Raw genomic sequence first — 14,318 nt, forward strand, 5'->3', positions numbered from 1 at the left:
ATATGCAGTACTAGGGGTGGGTACCGGTACAGAAAATTCAGGTCCAGGTCCGTTTCAGGTCCAAAGGATCAGGTCCAGGTCCGGACCTGAACCTGGACCTAATTCATTATGACTCATAGCAATGATCCGTTTCACTACAAAGAAATCTGTTTGGTGGAGTATTAGACTTACCGCTGGCATTTTAAAATCCTACAACACTAACTGCACCTGTACGATTGACTGTAAAACTTGGTAGAAATGACTGTAAATTCTACTCTACTTCACTCTTGTTATTTTCTTCCACCTGCAAGTGCCAAAACGCGTGAATGCCTGATAAAATGATCTGTTAATTTTCTAATCGGTCCAACATCCGGTCCACCTGATTTTTTCAGGTCCGGTTTTTCTGGACCGGTCCAATAAGAAAAACCGGTTTTGTACCGGTACGCTGTACCGATACCCAGACGTATGCAGTAGTGATATTATGCTTAATACTAGGCTTTGCTGTATATTTAACTGCCATATCATTGTTGTGCAATAAACTTTGACTTGATGAAAGCTCCTTGGATTAACAAACACTTTAATTTTGCTCATAATGCAGGAAACCAATGTGTTTTGTTAAAGGAAAAAACGTAACCAGTTGCAGAACTGCTACAGTTCCTAGCAATTAGATTTGAGTGTTTTGGCAATAATAATGTGTCTTACTTATTTCAACTTGTGGTGAAGCTGACAATATCAGACATTCATTGCGATGTTTTGTTTACACTTGAATATAAGTTCATCTGTGACGGTAATCAACATTGTGGTACAATTTTATACTTCCGTACACAAAATAAAGCGACATAGGCTTTGGGTCATTTCAACTTGATAAGGATCAGAGTACTGATCAAGAGCTTTTAGGTAAGCGCTTTATTTTGTTAAAGGAGATAAGGTGTAGAATTGTAGCATGATGTTTTATTTATGTTTTTATCATTTTTATCCCCAGCAGTTCAAACCCATTTGCAAACATGATAGACCCAGACTTTGACATGAGCAAAGTCCCAGAGACTGAAGACATCCGCATTAAAGGTGTAAAATTGTAGCATAATGCTTTATTTATGTTTTATATCATTTCTTATCTTCCAGTTCAAACCCATTCGCAAACATGATAGACACAGACTTTGACATGAGCAAAGTCCCTGAGACTGAAGATATCCGCATTGAGCAGTACTTCAGCAAAGAGGAACTGGCAGAGCTCACCAAAATCGAGATGACGCGATATCGTAACATGAAGCGAAACTATGACGTCATGAGGATGCTTGGTAAGTTTTCAATTGTTGAAATTTATTAGAACACATCATCATTGTCTTCTGCAATATACCATGCACTTTTTATCCCCAAAGAATACGTTAAAATATGCTGTTGAACACCAGTGTACAGCACATTCTTGACAGCTTAAATGTCACAAAATGATAGCTAAAATTTTCAAGTTAAGCTACAGAATTTCATATTCAAGTTCTGAAGGGAGGAAGTAGGGTTTGTAATTAGGTTTTGCTGACATTCAGAATGTACATGTACTTCATATGATATTGTGCCCCCAAGACCCTTTGCATGCACCTGAATTTTTTAGGTGTGCACTTATTCCCAAAATGAATTCAAAACCCAAGTTTTGAAGCAAAAAGAGTTTCAGGAAACATCACATTGTTGGGTATGAAGCCCAACAAGATTTATCATTTCTCGTAATCAGCTTTTGGGTAGGATTTTTATATTATAGGGGGTCCAAATTTCTTGCTGACTCATGGTAAAGGATATAGACGCAAGTACATTTGTATTGTAGGTGGTCTGGGGGCATCCACCTTCCATGGTGCAGAGAATTTTAAATTAAAATGGTGCATTCTAAGATATTATGAGGTGTAAAATTACTGCCAGAGAGGTAACAGTAGATTAGACTGTGGCCACAAATGACCTAGTGGCATCTCTAGTCAATCAGAATTTCATGTTTGTAAGAGGATCTGACCCCAGTGCAAGGGCGTCTAGTGCCTCCAATTTCTTGTTATTTTAAGAAAAGTGGGGAAAATGGAGGCAATGCATGCCTGGCTAAAAGCCTGCTTGTAATTACAGGTCTGCCTGGTAAGAAGCCCTACTTCATGGAAAAGAACAGACGCAGCTTGGTTCAGCCCAAGGAGCCCCCCACCCCACCCCTCACCAGCAGTGAGTCAGAGGAAGATGAGGAATGGACACCTGAACTAGAGAGGAAGAAGAACCAGCGACCAAAGAAACGTAAGTGCAGTGATTTTCTTTTGTTGGGAAGCTAAGTTTAAACATGATACAGGGCTCGAAATTCATTTTGGCGATGAGGTGCACTGGTATACGCACCTAAAAATTTGGTGCACCCATGGAAAAATATTGGGTGCACATCTCCAACGTAGGGTGCACCAAGGTGCACATGCACCCAGTTATATCAGTTTACAAAAGATACAACAGATATTGGTACAATTCGTGTTTTCTTATTTTTCCTTCCTCTCATGTTGATCAAAAGTTTTCATTCAGTCACAATGTTACTTTAGCCTGGGTACTTATCTGGATAGTAGTTTGCTTTGACATTATTATACATTATATACAGTCGCTTCTCACTCCAACTTTTATTATACACTATATACGCTTCTTTGCTATTCCGTCTTCTTTGCTGATTGGTCCCTACACTTCAGCAAATTAAGGTAGGGTGCAAGTGCTCGTTTGAACTAGTGTTCCAACACATGCAGGGTATGTGTATTATAATGATAGACCAGGGCATGTCTGTATCTTTCCTACTATATCCTGTGCTGTTGACTAATTACAAGTTACCATAAACTTTTGTTCAGCTTAGAAAAATGACCATCCTTTTGTGATCTACCCACAGCTTGGTTTTTGTTGCCACCCAAGAAACCCAGGATGTCAAAACCTAAGCCACAGACTACTGGTTCCCACCCAAAATCTAAGGTATGGCCAGCTGCCATGACTTGAACTTTTGATTTGCAATCTTAATGCCTGTTTATTTTCATCTTGTTCAGGGCTCAAAATTCCACATGCATATACAAGTCTGTGCATGTGAAAAAAGGAGTGGTAGTTCAAATTAGTAAATTTGGGGGGTCAACTTACACCAGACTGAGTGCAAGTTCTCAGAAAAATGTATTTCGAGCCATGTTTGTACAAATTGTCTAAAATGGTAGAAGCTTGAAACAGTGAAATTCTTTAAGCCCAAATCAATTAACATGAGGCGGTACAGTCACAGAGATTATGTATCTCTTTAACGCCTGTATATTGCAGAGGCAAATCAAATTAGGAGATGGTCTTTCTTATCTGAGAGGTGCTGAAATGCCATCCTCAAATGCATAGTCCTTGCTCTAGCCCATTGTTGATGTGCTCACAGACCTTTGCATACCCACTTATGTCTCTGTAAAGTAGGTTGTGAACACAATGAATTTCAAACTTAATGTGGATGTGATCATTCTGGTCAATGCAACAATCAGCACCAAGGACAGTGAAAGTCTACACACACAGAAATGGGTTAAAATGGGTACCTTAGAGGGCTTATGGATACATTTTTTTTATCTCCGTGAAACATAAGTCAAACTTACATGTAGTAACAATATCATTTACTCTATCTATAGGCAAAAAAGAAAGCAGAAGCAACAGTGAGCAAAGCTCCAAAGGAGAGTGATGATGAGGGTGCAAAAACGTTCCCGGGTTTCCAACCTGAGGAGGTGTCTGAGATCCAGGCAGCAACAGCAGCCAGCATTGCAGAGCTGGAGAAGAAGATGGAGGAACTGGAGTTAGAGATCCAGCAATGGGAGGCTGCTGGACCACAGGATGGGCAGGAGGAGGGGTCAGAGTCGGACATCAGTACAGATTTGGAGGAAGGTACCAGAACAAGTCTTCTTTTTTTAATGATTCGAGTTTGAACAGGACCTGGTATAGTTGTAGACTAGCATAATTCCATGTCATCCTGAAACATTGAAATGAGGATGTACACATGTTTACCGGTTCTTAAACTTTGGAAATTTTCTTACTTACTCACTCACTATCTGGTTTAGCATCCGTTGTTCCCCGCCAAGCAAGGCTTGTTCATTGCAGGATGTCATTCAGGTCTGATTGCTGATCTCCAGCTACCGCTGTCAAGAGGGTTGGCCTTTTGCATGTTCAGTTTGCAAATATCTTCCTTGACATTGTCTACCCATCTCTTTTTGTGGCGACCATATAGGTTCTGGCCCACTTCTGACAAGGTCATACTTTTCTTGGCCGTATGTCATAGGCCATTCTTTGCACATGGCCACACCAGCTGTGTCTGTTATCCTAGCCATTCGGCCATTTCATTATACTTATGAGCAATGATATCTGTTAAATCAGAGTGTATTTGAGCAAATTGATATGATATTTTGTCAACTCAGAGCTTGTGACCACAACACTGCAACCACCAAAGCAGCAGGAACCAAAGAGGGAGCCAGCAGAGGATAGGGGAGAGACTCGGAAGAGTCGCTATCCACAGCGCAACATTCCACGCAAGGACTACAAGGAGGTTGAACTTCCGGACGATGACCACTATTTGTGTACGTATGAAATTGCTGACAGATTGTCTTTCAGTGGTAGCTACCAGGATGTACGAAGAAATTTATTCAATACCCTTTTACACATTGATCAGATTACGCCTTTATGGACTTCAAAACAATTATTGTTAGAAGTCCATAAATGAATAATGTTTTCAATATGTAGATGTGTTTTCCATGTTATACTAAAAGATTACTAACATCCTTTGATAAGGTTCATTTGTTTTGTTTAATCACAAAGTGTTGGGGAGGGCAAAACAGGTCTAGAGCAACTTTTACAAGTTTTTCTCCCTCGCCTAAAAATAACATCAACAACAAACAGTATGATGATACAGTATATTATAAAATTAGTTATTTCAACTGACGATAAGACTTATTTTGTTTCAGACTGTGAAGACTGCAATGAGCTGTACGAAGGAGCCTGTCCAGTCCATGGTCCACTCATTGTGGTGAAGGACAAAGAAGTTCCCAAGGGAGTAGAAGACAGAGCGGTCTGCACACTACCCGACTACCTATCTGTGTGCAAATCCAAGATCAAGGGGGCAGGGGATGGTGTCTGGCTGGATGGAAAGACGATGGCTAAGAACCTGGTGTTCGGGCCGTACGATGGGAAAATCACTGGGCCTGAGATAGGCATGACAAGTGGATATGCTTGGCAAGTAAGGGGCCTTAAGTCTTATTTCCTCCATGAAATTTAAAAGCAACTGTTGTAATTATTGTTTATATTTTATTTCCGATGTTACTTCAATTTGTTTTGAACAACCATTGTCATAGTCATCATCATATCTTGTCGCTATAACTCCATATCCAGCGGCGGGTTTTTGTTTGCAGTTTTTGCGGTGGCCGCTTCCCGGCGAACTTAAAACCGCAAACATTTTTCCATGGCAGTAAGAGACTACAGTGCATGGAGTTACAGCAAACTTAAAACCACTTCGAACAGTCCTTTTTCGCGCCACACAATATTTGCTCTTCTTATTGAAAAATTTTGTGAAAAGACAGTATTTTGTAGCAGTAATCTTGTTTTCTCTTCAATGTGCCCCCAAATTGTAGAAATGCTTCTTTGTTGTAAACTAAAGTCATGAAATACAAGAGACTGCATAAGTGTGTGAATTTGTTTATTCAAACCAAATAATTTCCATGCAGATCTCCAAGAATGACAAAGTGAAGTACTACATCGATGCCACTGACATCACCAAGAGCAGCTGGATGCGCTATGTCAACTGTGCCAGGAATGAGGAGGAGCAGAACCTGGTGGCCTTCCAATACTACAGGAACATCTACTACCGCACCTACAAGCCTATTCCCCCTGGCACCGAGCTGATGGTGTGGTATGGGAATGAGTATGCCAAGGAGCTGGGCATCTCTGAAATGACAGAGCAAGAGGAGGAAAATGAGCAGAAGCAAAGTGAGGCAAACCTCATTACAGACTTTTCAAGGAAATTCATCATATTCATTGGGGTTTTTTTTAAATGATTTAAATGTCATTTAAATTTTGCACCAGAGAAAAGTTGGTGCAGGACATTAGATTTTCTATATAGTTGTCCCATATGTCAAGTGAATTGTAAAAAATTTTATCACTGCACATTCTTTGCAGGTATCCATGCAGGTGCATGTGTAGGCTACAAATTTGAATGTTTGGGACGTGGATATCTGTACTTGTAATGCCTAGGACTTTCTGGATAAACAGATTTGAACATCCAGACACACCCTATTTACACTGAAAATGTTATGTTTTATGTCCCTGCGTGTACAGCAGAAGCCAGATTGCACAACACTTCTGTTAATGGACCCTTCCAGCCAAACACCATAAGCCCCGCCCCCTGTTCGATCTCGGGTTCTATTTCAAAACCTCAGTCAAAAACGGCGCGAGTTGCAAAAACATGGCCGCCGCTGCTATCAAGCTGAGAGGGCCTTAAAATCCTCTCAGAACAGGCGGAAGAAAAATGCTATGCATTCTTTGTGGAATGCTACAACCACTAGGTACAGTCATTTGAGGAGGAGGCGCATATAGTTGCGGTAAGGGTGATATAATTTCAGTCAAGCTGTGTAAGCGGGAGGTGCTCCATAATATTACCTTGTTGGTGGGCAGGAGTGCCCTGTTTCTGACATGCGGTCGATGCAGGTGTAAATCTGGGTACGTATATCTGTGATAGGGTTTCTACCGTGTTTGTTGCATGCATGGCATGTGCATAGTATGCTTTGGAGAAAAAACAAATTAAGAAGAAAGCAGCTCGGTCACTCACGGAGAGGGAGCTTGTACCATGTGTCAAATATAAGACACTACTACAAAGTCCGCTATTGCAGAGTCCCGTCTCTTCTACGTACATTGCTTTACATGTGCATCCTGCCCAGGAAGAAAGTAATGCTATGTAGCGCCTACCCTTCCCAAAACAACAATACTCGGTCGGTATAGTCTTCAACAAAAAAGGCATGGCATTTTTCTTTGTCCATTCCTGTCCCACTAGGGCTGTTTTTGACCGAGTATTCGAAATAGAATAGGGGGTTCTATTTGTTCGATATCGTGTTCGGCTGGAAGGGTCCATGGCACGGAGTCGCAAAATCCCAAACCGTCGCTGCCAGCTAGATAATTTTGCACTGTTGCACCACTTGGATAATTCCACGAAATCACGAAATACACTGGCAAATGGAGTGTGCAATTAAGCAGCTTCTAATATATATAGACAGGTGCAATTGCAGGTTCAGCAGGTGTGAAGGCCAACACTGACATCTCAACTCCTCCAAATGTTTCATGTTTCAAGTATCAATTTTTCGCTGAAGAAGCTATATGTTATTTCTTTTTAGGTATCCAGGCAGGTGCATTTGTAGGTACAGCAATTGTCATAAGTCTTTTTCTACCAAAAATCATAATCATATATTATTTAGGTTCGAGTGGGAGCTCAGCCAAAGTAAAGTAAAGTAAGTAATATCTATGAACTGTTATGTCTCAACAGGCTACCAGACAGGTGCAGTTGCAGGTGCAGTTGCAGGCTACAGGTGCAGCAGGTGTGGGAAGCTGTTCTCCACCCAGGACTACCTGGACAGACATGTGAAGCACCATGGTGACATGTCAGGGTCAAAACGGCTCAAATGTCATCTCTGCAGTTATTCAACTGACATCACAAGTCACTTCACAAATCACAGTCGGACCCACACAGGAGAGAAACCATACCAGTGCCTCACCTGCAACAAGCGGTTTTTAAGTAAGGAAAACATGAAGGCACACCAGCGTCTTCACAGTGGGGAGAAACCCTACAGGTGTGACCAGTGCTGGAAGTCTTTCAACCGACAGTATAGTCTGACCCAACACAAGTTAACTCACTCCAAAGTACAACCCCACATGTGCTCTGAATGTGGGAAGGGGTTCAGACAGGCAGGCAATCTACAGGTACACATGAGGACCCACTCTGGTGAGAAGCCGTACAAATGTGAGTACTGTAACGTGAGGTTTAGCCAGCAGAACAATTTTATGAGACATTTGCCATGTAGATGGTTTAAAACAGTTCAAATGTAGACACTGCACTTTATTCAGCTCACAGTGCAGCCATCATAAAGATACACATACTGACCCACACAGGAGAGAAACCGTTCAAGTGTCTCACCTGTGGGAAGGGGTTTAATCGGAAGGGAAACCTGAAGGCACACCAGCTAATTCACACAGGTGTGAAACCCTACAGGTGTGACCAATGTGGCACATCGTTCAACCAACAGCAACACCTGACCTCACACAGGTTAACTCACTCTGGTCAGCAACCTTTTGTGTGTTCCCAGTGTGGGAAGGGGTTTACAGAGGCAGGTAATCTACAGAACCACATGAGAACTCACACTGGTGAGAAGCCATACAAGTGTCAACACTGTGACATGAGGTTTGCAATGAGGGGCAGTTTGAAGAGTCATGTTATCAGTAATCACACTAAGGAGTTTCCCCACAGGTGTCAGGTGTGTGGCAAGGGGTTTTTAAGGCCAGGTGAGGTAAGAACTCACATGCAGAAACAGCATACAAACTAAGACTTCATATTGATTTACACCAAACGTTGATGAAGGTTAGACATCCAGGTAATAGGACATGCCAAAAAGTAGTTAGTCAGGCAACTGGATATGATTTTGGTTTAGATTTTCCAAAATCATATCCAGTTGCTTGAGTAACTGCTTTTTTGGCATGATTTACACAATAGCCTTTGTCCATGAGCTGCTGCTTAACCAGGGCAGTGATGATAACTAACTTCTTACTTTCGTATATTGACTAATACGATATGACAGGTCTTGATCGAGATGTCTTCATGTCTTAGTTGTCGAGTTATTTGTGTCTAGAACCCATTTTTTAGATGATAAGGATGGGAGAACTCAGACACATCTCACAAAGTTCCAACATTGACTCAGCAAGTAAGTTTTTCATCAAATACATTTTACATAAAATGTTAAAATTTCTACCTGATGAACTTTCTCATTGACAAGAGAAAATGATACAAAATGAGATGTTAGTTCTGTAAGAGCTACCCTGCTGTGCACTTTGTTATAGATTATATAAGCAAGATGATTAAAATTGTTTGATACTGAAATTTGATAATGTTGACATTGTTGATGGACTTTCTGGCAGTTCCAGGGTTAGCAGTTTATTGTGTTTGTTATGTATAAAATGGTAAAACATTTTCCCTACATGTGAAGAAATTGCTTATTACTGTTCTTTACAAAATATTATGAATTTATTATAAATTGGACATCAAAGTGTTGTCACTGAATGAAACCAATGTACACTGTTTAAAAACATGTTTTAGCCACACATCATAATAGTTGACATAAAATCTGTTGCTCTGTTATTAAATACCATTTCATAATTCAAAGCTATCATATCTATTGAATGTAAGAATTAGGTGACAAAATCTGTTACTGTGTTAACTTCAAAGACGGGGTGAAGGGAGAGAGCGTGCTCGGTCGATGCTCTATCCGGCTCGTGTGATGGTAACAACTGGGCAATCCCACTGAGTGAGCAGGGCCGTACCATATCCAATAACAAAGGATGGACCGGTTTGGCCATCCTTTCACCAATAAGTTTATCCCAATTTTCTAAGATGGTGGATTGGGCTTAATGATTGTATGAAAAGCTTTTGTCAGTAGAGTTACACTGCTGTTACCTTAGCTACACTCACATTCCATGGGCTCAATATCTGTTACACGAGTTGCTGGTTGCAATGAGTTAAATGCATTCGTTGTGGATGTTTGAATTTCATGGATAAAAGACTGTGAAAATATGTACAAAGTCAAGTGCTTATTAAACAGTTCTGATGTTCACCCTGCATGTTTTAGCACTTTCTGGTGTTGTGAGTCACCCTTCTGTACATTAAATTGCAACATTGTTGGGCTCTTGTCTAAAGTAAGCCAGAGTCATGGATACTGTGAATGCAGAAACTTTCGCGGTGGTTTAATGCTCGTGGTTTTCGCGGCGGCCGCTTCTCCGCGAATTTAAAACCACCGCGAACATTTTTCCATAACAATAAGAGACTACAGTGGTGCTACAACGAAATTAAAACCACCCCGAAAAGACCATTTTCCCGCTACCACGAAATTAAATCTCCGTGAACTTAAATGCATGTACAGTACTATGGATGCCAAGCATATTTCAGGTCAGTAAAGGGTTATAAAAGAATCCACACTTTAAAGCCTAAAATGGCTAAAACTATAAATGAACGAAAATTCAAGCTACTTAACTGTCTCCCTGTCAGGATGGACACGATTGCCAGAGGGCGTGACTACATCGCTGTTGTTTATATATATCTAACGTTATAATTGTATCTATCTAATAGTATATATATATGTGTGTGTAGATAGATAGATATTGATTTTTACATATATTTTTCCTTAAGTTTTACTATTTGTACATATTCTATATTTATGTATATTTTTACGTTTACATATATTTTACATTTTTATGTATATGTGTATTTAAATCAAAAAGAGCAAGTGTCCTTACCAATGTGGATGGATCAAGCCCAACAGTCTGGTCTTCCGCAGCTTGTACGTACTGCGCAAAACTGGTGTGTTATGCCTAAAGGCGATTTACCGCTTTGGCCTACGTCACACTTCCTACATGGGGCTCGGCCGGGCTGTTTGCGGGAACGAAAAATCAAAGCTTATACCAATAGATATGCCCAAGGCATGCTATTGAACTACAATGTATATATTGTCCGTTAATCATAAACATTATTCAACACATTGCATACCTACTGGCTGCAAATACACCCGATATTATCATTATTGTTAATATCATTTTGTGTTTTTGTTGTCTTTTATATCGTACCTTTTGTTCCCCAAAACTGGCCGGCCGGGCCACTTTGCGGAAATGTGACGTTAGCCTTAATAGGCCAAAGAAACAAACAAAGACATACCTTAACACCAGACATGTCTACAGTCTGTCAATCATATGACGCCACACGTGTCCTCAACGCTGATTGGTCAATTTGAAACCGTAAATTTCCCAATGGAACACAGTCCATGAACTAGGCCATGTGAGGTTTTATGGTCTCTGAGGACAAATAAAGAGGTTTGCGGTTAGTCTCAGAGGTTAAATCTTACTGGCTCGTAAAGTTTTATATGGTGTGAACTAGAGGTCAGGTTGACCTTGAAACGTGATTCCACTGTATGTCTGGTTTGGTTTGTGAAGTCTATATCAGACACCATAGACAGGTCGAAAATGTGCAGAAATCGGACAGAGGAGCTAGCCTGCCATTAAGTATATTTCGCAACTTAACATGTACTTGACATTTATTCATAAATGACATCTGTTCTGAATCTATTACGTCTGAAAGAATTAAGGTTATAAGTATATTTTGCAACTTACGTGTACTTGCAATTTATTTATAAATGACATCTATTCTAAAATCTGTTTCTTCTTAAAGAAGGTAATATGTATTCAGAATTTCCAGTCCAACCTGTATAAGTTAGTGGTCACCTCTACATATGATATACAATCAAACCACCGCGTAAGGACAACCTGACCAATGTGACCACTTTTTAGTGGTCCCATAGATGATTTTCTCTATTGACTCAAGCTATATTGAACATCTGTCCACTAGATCGGCTTTGACGGGAGACCTGGCGCATCCCCGTCTTGTAATTAGCCTACGAAAGGGTATGTCACCCCGTAAGGGGCGGTATAACCCCGTCGTGTGTAGACATGTGCGAACATGTCTACATTTGATCACGTCGACCGATGATGATGATGATGATGATGTCCACTAGATCAGATTTTATTTAGTGGTCGTTTTGGGCAGGTTTGGTTGTAAATCGCAAGAACAACAACCACAGAATGATATGTTCCCCATGTTTCAGCAAAAGACACTGTCGAGGGCAAGCCTCAAGGTCTCGGAATTCCCTGCACAAATAGAGTCTAGTCGTGAACCTGACCCCGATGTCCCGAGGTTAGGCAGGGCAATGACCTGAGGTAGCCCTTCTCCGGTCATTGACCTTCAGCAATCCCGTGTTGCCATGCGACTGTCTTAAGTTTGAAGACATGGATAACAAAAGATTGTTTGTTTTTAAGGTGTAAATGTCCATTGTATTGGTTTGGTCAACATTTCTTGTTGACTCTCTTGCGGTACTATTTAACCTGCACGTATTTACTTTATCCGCAGGTGCGAGTAATTAGAAAATGAATGAATGCTGAACGAACGAGCGAATGAATGAACGAGTGAACGAACTAACGGAAGAATGAATGAATGATTGAAAAATGAACATATAAATGAATGACTGAGCGAACGAATGAATGAATGACTTCATAACTTTATTCTTAAGATCTCTTAACGGTCTATAGCTGTCCCCTGTGTATGAAAAATCGGTTCAAAACAATGGACTCTTGGTTAGCTGAAATGGGGTCTGCCTAAACACCTCAAATGACCTCAAAGGACTCTAATATGCTGTATACATGGGGCAACGACCTTGTGTGGCGCTCTGGCTGAGATGGAACACACGCATATAATAATACCCCCTCTCCACTAGGACCGCGCTCTCGCCGCGCTCTCTCTGCAACCTAAAATTTGACACATCGCTCAACGAATTGTATAGAAAAGAAACGAATCTTTTTACTATTTCTGTGTCTTCTCAGTCACACTTTTACGTTTTGTATGATAAACCCAGTGTGAAAGTGAAGGTTACACATGTCCTACTTAGGTCGCAGTGAGAGCGCAGCGCAATTGCCGTCCAGTGGAAAGGGGGTATAAGCACGAGAAGCACAGTCACACACGAGTAGACGCACGTGCACTCACATGGCTCCAAGGTTACAGGAACTCTGTGTCTGGTTTTCTAGGGCAGGAGTAACGGTCAACCGAGGACACCGAACACCCTGCGGGGGGCAAGCACAACTTTAATACAAGGTTGACTTCTATGGTTCTTTGAACTGTTCAAAGAATCTATAAAGTTTGTTCCCCCAAACACTGCAGAAGATGAAGTGCACTTCGTCGTAGACATGCTGACTGAACAGCGCTGAACTGACAGCCGGACAAAGGGGAAAAAAGGCCGAGAACGGTTCAAAACTAAGTACAGCTTGGAGACAAGTACTACAAAGGGGCCTCGCCCAACTAGTTTTTACGAGGTTGCTCAGTGCAAGGCCATTAACCACTTCTAGGCACTGAACTACGCTCCCAGCATCTCTTCTGCCTAAGTCAGAAACATCAAGCTCCGACCATCTGACTCAATAGTTATTGATAAATTGCTAACTTATAATATGTTAACCTGAATAAGTACCTCAGTCTGTGATGAAAACTGTGTAAACAGTTGAGAACACATTACAGTAACCCGAACCCAAACGGAAGTCTGTCTGGAGATTCAAATTTCCAAACACCATTCCTAGTAGTTGCTGAGCTGACCCTATAAAAGCTTCCAGACTTTACGCCGATGAAGGTTAGACATTCAGGTAACACATAAGCCAAAAGGCAGTTACTCAAGCAACTGGATATGGTATGGGAGGGCTGTCTGAAACGTCTGACCGTTCCATAATCATACCCAGTTGCTTGAGAAACCGCTTTTTGGCGCAGCTTCCAGACTTGTTGCGAGTTTGTCCGGAAAAAGAATCATAACGTTATCTGAGCAGATCAAATAGTGGACTAAATAACTTTGAAAAAAAACACATGAAATTTTGTTAAGAAATTGCAACAAAGATTGCATATCTCACAAATACTTATGCCCTCTTCGTTTATTAGTTAATCAATTAATCAATCACTTCCTTTATTTATAATCAATTCATTCATTCGTCAACGAAGTCATTTACCGTTTTTGTCCTGCGTTTCTTCCCTTTTGTAATTTATTTCGTGTCCTTCAATCTGTCGTTTTCATGATATATTGAGTTTAAATAGGACTCAAGGCCCCCTAGCCTCAGAATAGTCACTCGGGGCCACCAAGGCCGCACAGGGAAATGCCTGGAGTCCGAGGTTACCAAAGTTCAATGCACGGCAGTAACCTCGGGATTTTTCCGCCATATCGTCATAAAATAGAGAGACTGTTTTCTAAAAAATCGATTTGCTTCTGGCAGGTGAGGGAAAAGAATATGTTTTGGGCTCCTAGCGGACGCTTTCAGAACTCATAGTCTAGGCGATTGGTGCAAATTATAGCTATAATTGCTCATAATGCGGCAAAAGCATGAAATTTGGTATGTACTAAACATTTTCCCAGAATGTTGTCCGTGTAAACCGTTTACCTGGGCTTGCCGCTTGCAGAGAGTGTCTGGCTACTAGCGGATTCCTTCAGAACTGCAACTTTCAACAATGCTTCGTGAAGATTGGTCACTTCGGTCAA

At 41.0% G+C, this 14,318-nt stretch overlaps 1 protein-coding gene and 1 long non-coding RNA gene across 2 annotated transcripts in view; one reads left to right on the forward strand and one right to left on the reverse strand.

Moving 5' to 3' along the window:
* LOC118404164 overlaps positions 1-1,055 on the forward strand; it is a 2,770-nt gene extending 1,715 nt beyond the window's left edge. The window contains exon 3 of the long non-coding RNA XR_004829754.1: positions 965-1,055. This is a non-coding gene — a long non-coding RNA (uncharacterized LOC118404164). The remainder of the gene's footprint in view (positions 1-964) is intronic.
* LOC118404370 overlaps positions 1-14,318 on the reverse strand; it is a 178,752-nt gene that overhangs the window by 147,343 nt on the left and 17,091 nt on the right. The window lies entirely within an intron of this gene.

This window comes from Branchiostoma floridae, chromosome 17, assembly GCF_000003815.2.
Source record: "Branchiostoma floridae strain S238N-H82 chromosome 17, Bfl_VNyyK, whole genome shotgun sequence".
NCBI classification, from domain to species: Eukaryota; Metazoa; Chordata; class Leptocardii; order Amphioxiformes; family Branchiostomatidae; genus Branchiostoma; species Branchiostoma floridae.